Source organism: Uloborus diversus, chromosome 10 (assembly GCF_026930045.1).
Source record: "Uloborus diversus isolate 005 chromosome 10, Udiv.v.3.1, whole genome shotgun sequence".
Lineage (NCBI taxonomy): Eukaryota > Metazoa > Arthropoda > Arachnida > Araneae > Uloboridae > Uloborus > Uloborus diversus.
In genome coordinates this window covers 100,291,549-100,307,839 of record NC_072740.1, presented here as the reverse complement: position 1 = coordinate 100,307,839, position 16,291 = coordinate 100,291,549, and positions in this window count along the sequence as shown.

Sequence of the window (16,291 nt, the reverse complement as noted above, 5' to 3'; positions counted from 1 at the left end):
AGTAAAGTATTAATGGTTTGTATAAAAGTAATTCGAAAGGAAAAAAATCGTTCTTTATGAAAAATCGTTCTAATCATAAAGAAAAATTAAAATTACAGAACAAGCATAAAATGAAATAATAATTCCAAAACTTAGGTTAGTCAGCAAGTTCAAGAAGAAAAAAGAAACTTTCAGTGACTAACTAAGCACGGAAGCTATATACGACTTAGTTTTCTTTAAAATATTATCAGATTCAATGTAATTGTTTCATTTTCCAAGTGGCTGTAACATTGTGGACAGTACGAAACAAAGAAAACGTTGGGACATGAATGTAAACATATTGCTTTTTCTTTCTCAAGTTGTGCTGCTACTTCATTGTTATGTTAAGTATATGATACAACTGATAATTTTATATTGCTGCTGCAGTTCAACACCATCTTTAATCACATTTCAGATTGTGCTGAAATGTTCCTAATGTTTAGATGCAATGGCACGTAAGATTCCCCTTCTTGTTCTAATGCAAAATATTTTTTACAACCTTTCAACCACTTAGGGAAAAAAATTGATACTTGATTACGAGCAATTAAAAGTCGATCTAAAAAATATGATGAATTTGTGGTGCTTATTAAACTTCAGGAAAAAAAAATCATTATACTCGGACATGATTTGTACAATTTTCGCAACATTGACCCATGCACTTATCTTTAAAAGAAATTATTGGATTTTGAGTGATGAATAGTCACTTAATTCCATCATTGATCTACAAGGGTCCCTACCCGCTGCTCACTTTGCTTGCCAACGTCAGTTCGCCATCCTCGGTGCTCGCTTCGCTAAACAACTCCTGTACACTTGAGCTTTTGGAATTAACTATTCCATTAAGATTCTATCAGCAATATCTTCTATACATATAATAAAATAAGATGTTTGTGTGTGTGTGTGTGGCGCGCATCCCGGGGAAAACGGTAAGGCCTAGAAAGATGAAATTTGGTATACAGGTGTAGTTTTTGCTGAAGTTGTGCACCTCGGGCTTCGATTTTTGATATTTTAATTAGAAAAAAAAGTTATTTGATGTTTTATGTGATTTTTAGCACTTTTTAGTACTTTTAAACCTCACAGACCCCGAACCAATCGCGTCAGACAAATATTTTTTGTACTATAGGGGCGGAAATTTAATTTTAAATATGATGAACAAAAAAATTTTGAAAATAGAGTAATTTTTGTATCTATACATATAATAAAATAAGATGTTTGTGTGTGTGTGTGTGGCGCGCATCCCGGGAAAACGGTAAGGCCTAGAAAGATGAAATTTGGTATACAGGTGTAGTTTTTGCTGAAGTTGTGCACCTCGGGCTTCGATTTTTGATATTTTAATTAGAAAAAAAGTTATTTAATGTTTTATGTGATTTTTAGCACTTTTTAGTACTTTTAACCTCACAGACCCCGAACCAATCGCGTCAGACAAATATTTTTTGTACTATAGGGGCGGAAATTTAATTTTAAATATGATGAACAAAAAAAATTTTGAAAATAGAGTAATTTTTGTATTTTTTATAAATTTTTGAAAAAACCTTTATTTTGCATTTTTTTCTGGGTTTTATATTTTTCTAATATCATCCTGCGAGAAGTATCAAAGCCTCATTTCTAAAATTTAAGTTGGTAATTGTAAAAACATTTCGCCCTCTTCAGAAGAAAAAAGTTCTTAAAAATACGCAATAGTTTTTTTTATAACTTTTTTAATGCTGAACACATCATGTCTTTCCACGCATCAGTCGAAAAAAGCGTTCTTCAATCTTCTATGGCTCTGACGTCACTACTTGGATTTCGATTCGATATTTACGACGGAAACTTAATCGCAAACAATGTTAATCTTTTTTTTCTTTTTTACTATATAGCTTACTTCTAATTTTATGACGTGATGACTACGTGTTTTTCCGGCAGCGCTTGCTTTTTTTTCGTTTTATTTAGGGATTGCATTTATTTCTTTTCTCATTCTCCCCCCCCCCCCCAAGCTGGACGTTTTGTTGTATCTATATTACGTTACATTTCATAGTTGCGCGCATTTAAGTCACTAAAAACAGCGAGATTTTTTTTTCTTTCTCACTTACTTTACTTTGTTACTTTTGGCACACTACGGGGAATTTTGGAGATAACTTTTTTTTTTTTTGCTCTACTTAAATAAAAAAGCGGTTTTTGAGTGATCTTTGTTTTTACTAGGAAATGAGCTGAGAGGTTAAAATAAATAGAGATGGATAAGAAATTTTAGAGATAGATCGTAAAGGTAGATAGCCGCCGAAGGCGTCAATCTTGGCTTAAAAATGTGAATGGCACAAAAAAAGATAGAGATGGATTGATTAATACTGCTGCCAAATTTATTTAAACAGCCGCCAAAGGCGGCAAACTTGAATTAAAATGGTAAATGACAAGTTAGCCAAACAGCCGCCGTAGGTGGCTGCTTGCATAGAAAAGTGAATGGCGTAAGAAGGCGAACCAGCTGGTCGCCGCAGGCGGCTAGTTACTAATAATAATGAGTAGTTCCGAGTCTGGTTCTTCCAAAGGCCTGGGCTCCATTTTCCGATTAGGTTAACATTAAGGTCTTTCGTCTGCCTTGTTATACCAAATGTCGGGAAATACTTTTAAAATATCCTGGCAACACCAGCAAGGCCAAAACAACTACATAAATTTATTGACACCAATTTCGCTAGCGGCAGCGACGCCATCTTTAGATTTTTGTACAACACATTCAAAGATAGAGTGATTCAAGTCAATGAACGACTTGACTTTTTTTCCTCAAAAATTTTAATATCAGCTACGCGTGCGTGCTTCCTTTACCTTCTTTTTTCCATGTCTCCCTAGGGATGTCATTTGAAATGTTTTCCAAGGAAGGGGGAGGGGGGTTCAAAGGTTATATGGGTGATTCTACAAAAGCAGGAAAGTTTCGTTTCCACACTGATTTTTATTCTGTTTAATTTTCTTAAAAGCTTTTTTCTTGAAACTTTCATACTTCTTGAGCACTTTAATTTCAATACAGTAAAAACTCGCTACAACGCTATCCGATACAACGATAATCCCTCTACTACGATAATATTTCGTGGTCCCGGTGAACTCACATAGGAATTAATGTTGTCCTTCTCTCAATATTGCGATATTCTCTACAGCAATAAACTCCCATAAAACGATATTTTTTTTTAATTTTCAACCCCCCCTCCCTTTATTACGATAATTTGGTTTTTAAATAATGAAAAACTAGTCGACCCGTTCGCAGCTCCGCACTGTGTGCTTCGAATTGTTTCATAAGGCATTTCGCTCTTTACAAGTTTCAAAGGAAGAACATTATGAAGAAGAACCGAAAAAAGGATTTTTAATGCAAACATAAATATCATTAAAATTGTGGCTGAGTGTCTCGTGAATAACATCGTGTGGTTATTGGGAATTCTCACTTCCGTGAATTTGAATTTCAGAACGTAAATTAATGTAAAAATAGAAGTTCACATGTTTTCATATGCTTAACATGAGCAGAATGTAGCAACTAAGAAAAAATTTATTTCCCTGAAAACTTTATCTATTAGGCCTATATTAATGGAAAATTCTTCACCTCCGTGGCAGACCTTATTAATGTCATTATTTTTGAGATGAGAATAAATGATGAAGGTGAGGAAATACCTCAATTTTAGAAAATCTACCAAAATTATAACTTACCAATGCATTCTCAAATTTACTAATCTTCTATACATATAATAAAATAAGATGTTTGTGTGTGTGGCGCGCTTTCCGGGAAAACGGTAAGGGCTAGAAAGATGAAATTTGGTATACAGTTGCAGTTTTTGCCGAAGATGTGCACCTCGGGCTTCGATTTTTGAAATTTTAATTAGAAAAAAAGTTATTTAATGCTTTATGTGTTTTTTTGCACTTTTTAGTACATTTTACCTCACAGACCCCGAACCAAACGTACCACACAAATATTTTTTGTACTATAGTGTAGGAAATTTAATTTCAAATATGATGAAGGAAAAAATTTTGAAGATAGAGCAGTTTTCGTATTTTTTATGAATTTTTTAAAAAACCTTTAATTTGCATTCTTTCCTGGGTTTTATTTTTTTCTAATATTATCCTGCGAGAAGTATCAAAGCCTCATTTCTAAAATTTAAGTAGGTAATAGTAAAAACATTTCGCCCTCTTCAGAAGAAAAAAATTCTTAAAAATAAGCAATAGTTTTTTTTTTTTTACAGTTTTTTTTAATGCTGAACACATCACGTCTTTCCACGCATCGGTCGAAAAAAAGCGTTCTTCAATCTTTTATGTGTCTGACGTCACTATTTGGATTTCGATTCGATATTTAGGATGGAATATTAATCGCAAACAAATGTTAATCTTTTTTTTTACATATATAATAGTTTACTTCTACATTTTATGAAGTGATGACCCCGTGTTTTTCCGGCAGTGCTTGCTTTTTTTTTTCTTTCCTTTTTTTTTTTTTTTTTGTTTTATTTAGGGATTGCATTTATTTCTTTTTCCATTCCCCCCCCCCCCGCCCAAACTGGACGTTTTGCTGTATCTATATTAGCTACATTTCATAGTTGTGCGCATTATTTCAATAAAAACAGCGAGATTGTTTTTTCTTTGTCAAACGCTACTTTTTGCACACAACGGGGAATTTTGGGGATAACTTTTTTTTTTTTTTTTGCTCTACTTGAATAAAAAAAAAGGGGATTTTTTGAGGGATCTTTGTTTTTATTAGGAAATGGGTGGGGAGGTTAAAATAAATAGAGATGGATAAGAAAATTAAGAGATAGATCATAAGGGTAGATAGCCGCCGAAGGCGGCAATCTTGGCTTAAAAATGTGAATGGCACAAAAAAAAGATAGAGATGGATTGATTAATACTGCTGTCAAATTTATTTAAACAGCCGCCGAAGGCGGCAAACTTGAAGTAAAAAGGTAAATGACAAGTTAGCCAAACAGCCGCCGTAGGTGGCTGCCTGCATAGAATGGCGAATGGCGTAAGAAGGCGAACCAGCTGGTCGCCGCAGGCGGCTATGATGAAATAAGATGTTTGCGTGTGTGTGTGTGTGGCGCGCTTACTGGGAAAACGGTAAGGTCTAGAAATTATTCTATTCAAATTAATAATAGTATAGATATAGATTGATTGATACCGCCACGAAATTTATTTAAGCAGCCGTCTAAGGCGGCAACCTTGGCGTAAAAAGGCGGACCAGCTGGTCGCCGCAGGCGGCTAGTTTGGAAATATATTAATACTATATAATTTTTAACACAAATTTGAACTAAAATGATGACTGAAGTTTAAGCCGTACTTTAATTAAAAGAACTCAATATTAGATTCACAATCTTACTACTATTACATATGCGATAGTTTGTCTAGATGTATGGATGTATGGATGTTTGTTACTCTTTCACGCAAAAACTACTGAACGGATTTTGATGAAACTTTACAATAATATAGCTTATGCCTCAGAATAACACATAGGGTAGTTTTCGTCCCGTTATGGGGGGCAAAACCCCCTTAGGGGGCAATATAACACAATTTTGGTATAAATTCTCTAATATAGGGATGAAAAAATACTTGCACATATTTACATTATATGTCCATCGAAAGCTCTGATTTTTCTGCAGAAGATGGTACCTGTTCGAAATTTCTAAGTAGAATAAAAAACGAGTAATGAGTTTTTTAGTTTCATGTTCGAAGGCTTTCCTCAACTCAATACAGTATTTAGTGTATCATCTCAACTCCCTGTCGATAGCGACAATTGTTGTATTATTAACATTATTAACTATCTTTGCTTTTCGTGACCGTTCAAGGCTTTTCTCAAGTCAAATCTTGCACAAAGCAAGATTTTTTGCACAAGATTGGCAAATAATACATGGATTTGGCTGATTATTTTCCATCTCAATGCAACTTTGAGGCAATTAATGCGTTTTTCTTTTTTTTTAATTTATTTGTGTTGACTGGGTGTTTAATCGATCAGTAGGAATCTAGCCAAACTTTTTTTGTGGAATCATTTCAATAGCTAAGGCATTCGGCAATTTTTCAACTCTCGCTGTTTGTGAAGCTTCAAGAATACGCAATACTGTTTTTTTCGTTTTCACCATGTATCGCCATTTCTTTAATATTTCTTTCTTTAAATTTGTTAACACGTAAATCTATTCGCCAACTAAATGAAGAAAATCCATAAACAGCACAAAAACTTCCATTAATATGTCTTTGTGCACATTTTCAAAACAATTGCCAAATTTTTACTATTTATTGGAAACATTTCGGGTAGCAACATTTTATAATCATCAGAAGTATCTCAATAATTGGCGACACTATCTCTTCGATTAAAATGAGTAACACACAGTTTTACAAAATAGGGAGGGGGAGCCTCATTTAAGGTATCCCAATACGATTATTGCAAATTGAATAACATTTTAAATCGCAGTAAGGGATTACAGGCGGCTACGTTTTTTAAAAATTTGTACTTCAATAGCAATATACAGAAAGTTTTAGACTATGTTCGAAAAAAAAAAGTTAAATGTTTTTAAACAAGTGAAGTTTAATTTCATATTTGGGAAATTCCTCAAATTTGTATATGTTTAGGTATCGTTTTTTTCGTTTCTAAAAGAGTACTATTTCGTTCTTCATACTTCTTGCCATTTTACTTTTATGGGTAAGAAAGGAGCTCTATTTTTAATCACGTCAAAGCGGTGTGTTTTGAGTTATTTCTGTTACAGCAGAGAACGAATAAAAGTAGCGATTGTTTCTCATAATTATTACAGACCCAGTCAACGCCGGGCATTTTTGCTACGTACAATTATCTGGTAACTAAATAAAGTTATGAAATAGAATCGGCCCCTCTACCCCCAGTTACCGTCGAATAAAGATTTATTTTTCGCTAGGAACGGCCAAATACATGCAAACATTTTCTTTATAGCGTCTTCTGTTCGGATATAAAAATCATATCTTATGAATATAGATTAACCAAACATTTTCGCAGTTTCATATTTCATAAACTTGGCAAGTCTCTGGCAAATGTATGGTGCTGTGGTCCTTTGGCGATTAATAATGGATTTGGATTTATTTTTTTTTTACATTTTAACGCTGCTTTTAATTGCAAAAATATAAAATGAAACTAAACAAAATGACATTTTAAAAACTTATTTGATAGTAAGAGCTATGATAACGTGTTCGGGACGAGTGTTCAAAAATTTGGGCGCTACAGCTATTACAAAAAGTTCTATTAAAATGTAAAAATTCCGCCAAATTAATTTTGGTAAAAAGATCATTAAGTACTATGAGATATTGAAGTTAAAATTAATCCGCCAAATTAGTGAAGCAACACTCTTAAATAACATTAAAACTGCTATTAAAATGAAAATTAATCCACCAAATTCATTTTTTATTTCCAATCTTACCAGGCGACTACGTTAGTGCATTGGCGAATTATTTAAAATTTTATGAAACTTTTCATTTTCTTTTTTCTTTTTCCTGTGTGTATTTTTAAGGGTTAATGTTGCTAATTAGGATTTTGTGGTATTAATGTCCCTATTTTTAATGGCGACAATGGAGAATATTGTTCTTTCTTTCTTTCTTTTATTTTGTTTTTATTTTTTTATCTGTTTTTTTATCCTATCGGACCTCTATACTGATGAAGATTTTTGGAAATAATTATGACTGAGATCATCAGAGGGAAATGTTTTTTGAAAACGCTGATAGAGACTATTCTAATAGAGACTTTTGGGGATTTTTCTCTTTGCGAAATGAGAAGTTTTTTGTACTATTTCCTCGTTTAAATGGGAACTTAAAAAAACTGTTGTCCTCTCTCTGATTTTAATGGTATTTTCACTCTGAACTTTTTGGTATTGTAATTAGGATCGTTTACGTTATTTAGAAACAGTTGATTTCCTTCTAATGGTAATTTTAAGGTTTGATGTTCTCACTCTAAAGAGACATTATTAGAATCAGGATTTGTAGTAATTGTTGACCATATTTTGCGACGATATCTCCGGTAAGAAGCTATGCATAACAGATTACACAATAATTTAAATGGCCGATGTAGCACTGGATATTATTTGACGGAGATCGGGATTATAAGGAAACTGTTTCACTTTATTTAAGAATAATTGACCTCACTCGATTTTTTTTTTTTTTTTTTTTTTTGAGAATTACTCAAACTAATTTCTTTAGAACTTCTGAACGTTTTCGTGATTTTTATTTTGTGTGATATTTTGGGTGTCTTTCCAGTTTCACCGACATTTCATTTTCTCCCCTTCCCCCTGATTTTCAGTTTTAATCATACCTTTTGATACATTTAAAGGGGCAGGTCATTTTAAACGTCGGCGAAACTGGGGAGAAACCATTTTTTGGTAACTATTTGACCTCTGCCTGTGTTGACCGTTAACCTTGAATCGATTGAAAAAAAAAACTACATCAACGTGAGCGAAGCCGCGGGTAAAAGCTAGTAATCAATAAAATAACTAATTGTTTACACATTTAACAAAATTTCTCCTATAATATTAAATTGACCTCTATTTTCAAACACAATTTTCTTTCTTTTTTTTTAATTTCCGTGAACAAGGTGTTTTATTTTTTATTCTTATTTATGAGTAAAATAATTAGAATTTAGCCGAGCCATTGTTTATAGTTACTTGTAGTAGGTAACACTTTCATGTAAGACTAGAAAAGAAAAAAAAAAAGGAAAGAAACACACACCGTGTGCAGATGGTGCAAAGCGAGGACCCTACTTTTTCACCGCCACACCGAGGACCTACTGAAGGCGTTGTGTCACATGATCACTTTTTAGATTTTTGTGCTTAAAATCATTTGATTAGTGCGTAACAACCTCTATTTTTTAATTTTTCAAAAAATTTCAAACATGTTTTTTTTTCAATGTAACCGAGGACCTCATACACAAATGTGTGCGGATGGTGCAAAGCGAGGACCCTACGTTTTCGCCGTCACACCTACTGAAGGCGTTGTGTTAGAAGAACAATTTTTATATTTTTGTACTTAAAATCATTTATTTAGTGCGTAAGAACCTCATTTTTTTTAATTTTTTTAAAAAATTTTAAACATGTTTTTTTTTCAATGTAACTGAGGACCTCATACACAAATGTGTGCGGATGGTGTAAAGCGAGAACCCTACATTTTCGCCGTCACACCAACTGAAGGCGTTGTGTTAGAAGAACAATTTTTATATTTTTGTACTTAAAATCATTTATTTATTGCATAAGAACCTCATTTTTTTTTAATTTTTAAAAAAATTTCAAACATGTTTTTTTTTTTTAATGTAACGAGGACCTCATACACAAATGTGCGTTTGTACCTGAGAGCAAAAGGACTTTGCTCTCCTTTCATTATTCTCTCGGGTTTTCTTGTGTTACTCAGCTAATAAACTCTAACAAATAGTAGAATTCCAGTTATCCGAACTCCGATTATCCGAATCACTTTCCGAAATTTAGAAAAAAAATTAAAAAATAAGACGGAAACGTACAGCGATTCGCAAAGTAATGAATCTGTCTGCGCACTTTATTGCTGTATTTTAAGCGCCACCACGAATATTTTTGAGATGATAAGCCACTGCCTCAGAGTGCAGTTCTTTATTGGCTTCTAATTATACAGCACTTATAAAGAACGTTTAATATATAAAAGTGATGGCTTTTTATTTATTTAAATTGAACGCTCGAGTTTTTTAATTAGGAGGACCTACTGAAGGCGTTGTGTCAGAAGAACATCGTTTTGGTTTTTATGCTTAAAATCATTTGATTAGTGCGTAAAAACCTCGATTTTTTAATTTTTTTTAGAAATTCCAAACATTTTTTTTCAATATAAACGAGGACCTCATACACAAATGTGCGTTTGTACTTGAGAACGAGGAACTCATACACAAATGTGCGTTTGTACCTAAGAACGAGGATATCATATACAAATGTGCGTTTGTACCTGAGAACAAGGACTTTGCTCTCCTTTCATTATTCTCTCGGGTTTTCTTGTGTTACTCAGCTAATAAACTCTAACAAGTAGTAGAATTCCAGTTATCCGAACTCCGATTATCCGAATCACTTTTGGAAATTCAGAAAAAAAAAATAAATAAAACGGAACCGTACAGCGATTCGCAAAGTAATGAATCTGTCTGCGCACTTTATTTGCTGTATTTTAAGCGCGCCACGAATATTTTTGAGATGATAAGACACTGCCTCAGAGTGCAGTTCTTTATTGACTTCTAATATACAGCACTTATAAAAAAAACGTTTAATATAGAAAAGTGATGGCTTTTTATTTATCTAATTGAACGCTCATGTTTTTTTAATTACGAGGACCTACTGAAGGCGTTATGTCAGAAGAACATCGTTTTGATTTTTATGCTTAAAATCATTTGATTAGTGCGTAAGAACCTCAATTTTTCAATAAATTTAAAACATGTTTTTTTTATGTAAACGAGGTACATCATACACCCCTAATGTGCGTTTTTTACCGCAGAACGAGGACTTAACTTAATCCATCCGTTATTTTCTCCTAATTTCTTGGAAAACTCACAAATGAACTATAACAAATAAGTTGTAACTTTAGTAATCTTTGAGGACTACACATTGGGTGTCCTGCGGCTTCCAAATCAAGACGTATTTTTGGTTATATGGAACGTATTTCCAAAATGCTGGGGACAGTCGTTTTATTAGAGCAAATGAAATGGGGAATTCAATAACAAATTTTGGGGGAAAATACATAAAATATTAGATAATAAAGGATTAAAATTTTGCAAATTAAAATTTTTACTCGCTTATTATTCCTGGCAGCAATATATGATGGTTATTTTTAGAGATGCACCGAATGCCATATTTTCCCCAAATTCCGGATACCAAATATTCGGTTAAAATTCAAACCGAATATTCAGCAGAATACTTGCTTAAAAATTTTGACTGCAAGATTTTAATTTTACACCAATTTAAAATAGATTTTTTTTTTTTCGGAAAAGTAAATACATTTTTCATTTAACAACATAAACTTATCTATATTAAGTATAATTCTTAATTTAAAATAGTTAATTTTCTTTCCTATATATGATTCGATAACTGATAAGTACGATAACATTTTGTGTAATAAATAAAGAATCTGGTGTTTCTTCCATAGAAAAAGAAACCCGAGTTGCTTAATATATCATTACAAATTACGATTGTATTCATGTGAGTTTCTAAAATGTTAATCTCTTCGGAAACTGATTGATGAATAAAATTTAAAACTGCCAGGCATTTTACATTTTTTTCTCTTTATTGCAAAGGATTATCAAACTTTGATTACAGCGATTAATTTAAACAATATTTAATCTATCATTTGATGTAAAGCTTCAGAAATTAAAGTACTGCTAAATTTAATATCAGGTGATTTTCCATTTTTTAACTACGTATTTTATGTGAAAAATTAGCAGTTAATGTTAGGTAACAATAAATGGACTTTATATATATATCTAATATTACTTAAATTAATGATTGTTTTTCTGGTTACTGTGTCATATTTTAATGAGTTTCTAATATGTGACAGCTAACGTGCTCTCATAAGATTTAAGAAAAATTGAAAAGCAAAACTATTTAGATTAACATCCGAGTATTTTCTCTTACATTAAAATTACTTCGAATCTGATAAAATTAGAAAGTAACAATTTGAGCAAATTTTGTACTCTGGTACAATGTTTAAATTTTATTCAATGCATAAAAAATATGTTTGTTTGCTAATTACCTCATTTAAACTTGTTTACTATTCTGCTGCTGAATATTGAAGTATTAGGCCACGCTGAATGTTCGGTTTTTATCAGTGGCGGATCTAGAATTCAAGCAAGGGGGTGGGAGAGGGGGGGCTAACCTCCGTCCAAGTGGCGAGTAACCGTTTTAAAGGGTCGTTTTCCCGTCGTTTTTTTGCGGATAACTCAATCTTGGTGTTTTTGGGGGGGGGGGGTTAGAGGGACACACACCCCTTATTTACACAATATGAAATTTTCTCTACAAGGAGTCCCCTCTCCTGAAAAAATTAGTACTTTCAAATACGGTTTTTTTACTTGAAATAAACTTATATAGTATACTGAAGAATATGAATAATTTCGCGAACATATTAAAGGTCTGAAAACACTGTATGCACCTTAGTTGGATATAAAGCTAGGAGGGAAGATACGCACGTGGTCTGAACAGGGGAAAATAACCCGCATAGAATTCCCCCTACACCGATTGTCCCCTAATTAAAATAATTATTTGATACGAATTTTTTAAATACATCGTTGTTTAATTTTTGCAAACAACATAATAAACATAATTTTAAAATGCTATTTTCCCACTTGATTACATGTCCTGGAACCACCTTTGCCTCGACCATGTCCCCTCCCCGAAAAAATATCCTGACTACGGCCAGTGACTACGACCAATAGCGTAACTAGGGGCTGGCAGGAGCAGCGGCGTAGCGTAGGTTTGTGCTGCCCGGGGCAGGCACCAAATTTGCCGCCCCTCTTACATTGTCCTGCTATATACCCCCCCCCCCCCCCACATACACAACAAAAAATCCACATGCTTAATATTTTACAGAACGAAAACAAGATTTTATTATCTGAAACATGTTTTACGTTTTAATATAATCTTACTTCAACAGGAAAAACTGTTGATCGAAAAAAATTCTAACAAATTTTTTTCAAAAATTATTGCATTATGAGAGATAATATTTTCCCTAGAGAAAAACATTTGAAACGTGATCTGAAACTGTATACTAGTAGTATTTCATAAATCTTTTATTGAAAAGAAGAAGAAGAAAAAAAAAACTATGATTATAAAGTACCTGATCGATACATTTTTTTATACTTGAAAAGATTTTTTCTTCTTAACCTAAAATTTTAATTTTCTACTTTTTATCAACAAAAAATCGTTAACAACACTATCAATATCGATTGTATCAGTCGTTTTTGTAAAATGTTGTATAAAATGTGGCTTTTTAAAATGACTCCTGAATCCAAATATGCGGTCCCGGATCTGCGTACCGCAGACCCCCGCAGTGTGGGGGGGGGGGCACGGCCTTAAGGGACCCGACGGCCCAAGAAACTGAAATGAAAACTAGCACTTTGACTAACGTTGCAAATATACACCGCAGGCCTCTGGGGAGAGGCCCTGCAGATTTAGTTGCAGGGGGTCCAAAATTTATATATCAGGACCTGCAAATATGACCACTATTCCTTTCTATTACCCAACCCGTTTTGGAGTTCTGGAGATCAACCTCCTCCCCCTCCCAATTTTTTCTAAGCCAATATTTTTATTTGGAGTGGGAGGGAGCATTATATTAATCGTTAACATTCTTCTGGGGGACTAGAGAAAAGAAAAGCTTAAAAAGATGAGCATGTTTAGCAAGGAGGGACTCTCAGTGTGGTACTCTCCTTCCCCCCTAAAATATTTAAAAAATCATCTAAACGAACTGTTTTTTTTTTTCCGCAATTTGTTTTCGATTGTACTTTTCAATCCTAAAGTCTCGGAAAAGTTCCTAAAATTGCGATTTTTGACTTCAATTTTGAAAATTTCTCCATGGACCTTGAATATACCCAACCTCTTTTGTCCTTGCAACCAAGCACAACCAAGAATTAATTAAAACTTTTTTTCATACGCCAATTTCGAAAATTTTCTGGGGGTGATCCGCGACCCCTCCGTCCTTCCTCTGATGTCACCGAAGACAGACGCTAAAATGCGTTTTTACGACTAGTAAATTTTGGTATCTACTTTCTTCAAAGATATAAATTGTACCTAAGGAGTTTCTTACTATATAACTTTTCTTCCTTTTTATAAAGTTCATCCTCCTTCTGTTTTTTTCCCTCTCCCCCTTTCAATTGGAACTTGATACAGAAATTTGAAGAAAGATTTATATGGACTTTAAGTATGTTAGTCAAAATATGCGAATTGCTCTTGAGGGGCGGCAAATTAAAAGTCTTTGCACGCGGGCGACCGACACCCTAGGATCGGCCCTGCTCAAATGAAAGTTTCAGAAAGTTAAGTTTTAACATCTAACGAGTTAAAAACCAGTCATTTTAACAGCTTAAAAATACATTTAGCAAAAACAAATGCTAATTCGTAAATGCACCGAGAATATAACAGAAGTTTTAAACGAAAATTTACGAAATACGAGAAGAAAATTCTTAATTGTTTTGTTTGAAATTATTTCTGTGACTAGTTGCATTGTCCGGCTTTGCACGGTTTTCCTCAAAACTAAACGTTTTGTCACGTGACGTATGTTCAACAATCAGGCTTCAATTAGAGAGGAAAAAAATACTGTAAAGTTTCCCGTCAAAATAGAAGATAAATCGCCAAATAATAATCAAATGAGATCGCGCAAACGATAATTTTCCGATTTAAAATTTCTGTTACATTGGGCTTAGTAGTGCTTTTTAATTTTTTCCTGGTGATTTTACAGCTCCCCCTTTTTTTAATGTTTTTGAAATTCGAAGAAACTGAAGGAACTTCATGCGTGTGTTTTTCGCGGGCTTTCGAACGGGACTTGAATCAGAGAAATCGTATAATTATTTCGGTAGAAAGAGCCATTTAATGCCATTTTTAGAGTTCGGTACTTCTTTAGAATTCGACCCCCCCCCCCCCCCCCCCCCCCACGTTAATTCTCCGGTGCCCAAGAACCTCCCTGCCAAATTTGAACGAGATCCGACGTAAACTGGATTTGTATAGAGAACATTTATATATACATACACACACACACACACACACACACATATATATATATATATATATATATATATATATATATATATATATATATATATATATATATATATATATATATATATATTGTTACAAATTCTGTAAATAGTAATTATTGTAGTAACGTAACCTGTAAATAGTTTCCCGTAATGAATATACAACCCCTTAACATATAGCTAAAGTATACAACCCCCTATTCTTTTTTTCTTATTTCATTCACTGATTTTATCAATGAAAGTGTAGTTGTAGAACGTTGTAGCATTTTCTGGAATCTTTGAGATTTCTTTTCGGTGTGTATATAAACCGTTAGCGATGGATAAAAAGGGAGTTTCGATGGAGATTTCGAACTGAGAGCGTATTTGCTCTGTTTATTGCGAGGCATTTCGCTGTGTTGTTTTCGTATTTGGAAGTAAATACGTGTGTAAACGTTGAGTTTACGGTGTTGTGTGATAATTGCTTAATTGCTGATGAATAATTTAGCAGTTGTTGACGATCTTTCCTGTACATAGTGTAAATAAATTTCCTGTGCTTTTATCAAGAACTGTGTCTTCATTTCAAGAAAGTGGAAGTCGCACCGAATCCGTTACAATATATATATATATATTCTTTGTTTTATTTATAGATTATCTGATTTGAACTTATTTCATTTTGGAAAAGGTGGTTTGTTCTACTCCCAATAATGTGACTCAAAGCATAATATTTTTGATTTCCAGGTGTTAAGGGAGATTAACCTGAATTGCCGCTACAGGCATTCGAAGGGCGATACGTTGCTCATGAACCCAAGAACGGTGTCACACCCCCTCCCCCAAATGAGTCTACACCGAAAGGAAATAAAAAACAATATTCCCCCCCCCCCTGAAATTTAAAATGGTAGATCTGTGCTATACCTATATATTTCTGTGCTGACAGAAATAACTACTATCTGAAAAGGCATAAGCAAGTGCTTGTATTTTATAGCTCTGATAAAAAGACGTATGACCTTGAGAGAGTTCATTTCTGTGTGGAAAGAAAATAAGAGTACTGGGGAACGGGGACTCTTGGCAGATACTGCGAAATATACAAAGGGGGAGGGGACTTTAGGAGCTTTTCAAATCTCATTGAGGGGTGGGGGGAGGTCTCATTAACGGAGCGTGCTTCTTGCACTTGAGGGTGTGCGCCTTCATCCTGGGGGGGGGGGGGGGGATATTTCTCATTTGGGTGCGCACGAGGGTACAAAGATAGTCTTTTTCACTGAAATTGATAGGGGATAATTTTAGAGTTTTTTTAATTTTAGATCTCATTTTGGAAAGTCTTGTCAGTGGGGGCGGGGGGCGCTCCATAGCGTTCGAAGGGGCGATACGTTGCCCATCCACCCAAGAACGATGACGCACCCCTTCCATTGCACGGAGCCCCATTCCACCCCCCAAAAGGGGACTACATGAAACGAGATCGAAAACCTTCTTCAATTGCTCCCCCCCCTCTGAAATTTTCAATCTTCTCGGTGCTACACCTACCCCCTCTCCTCATTGGCACCCAGACATAACTATCTGAAAAATCATAAGCAAGTGCTTGTATTTTATGACTCTGATAAAAAAAAATGTATAACCTTGAGAGAATTC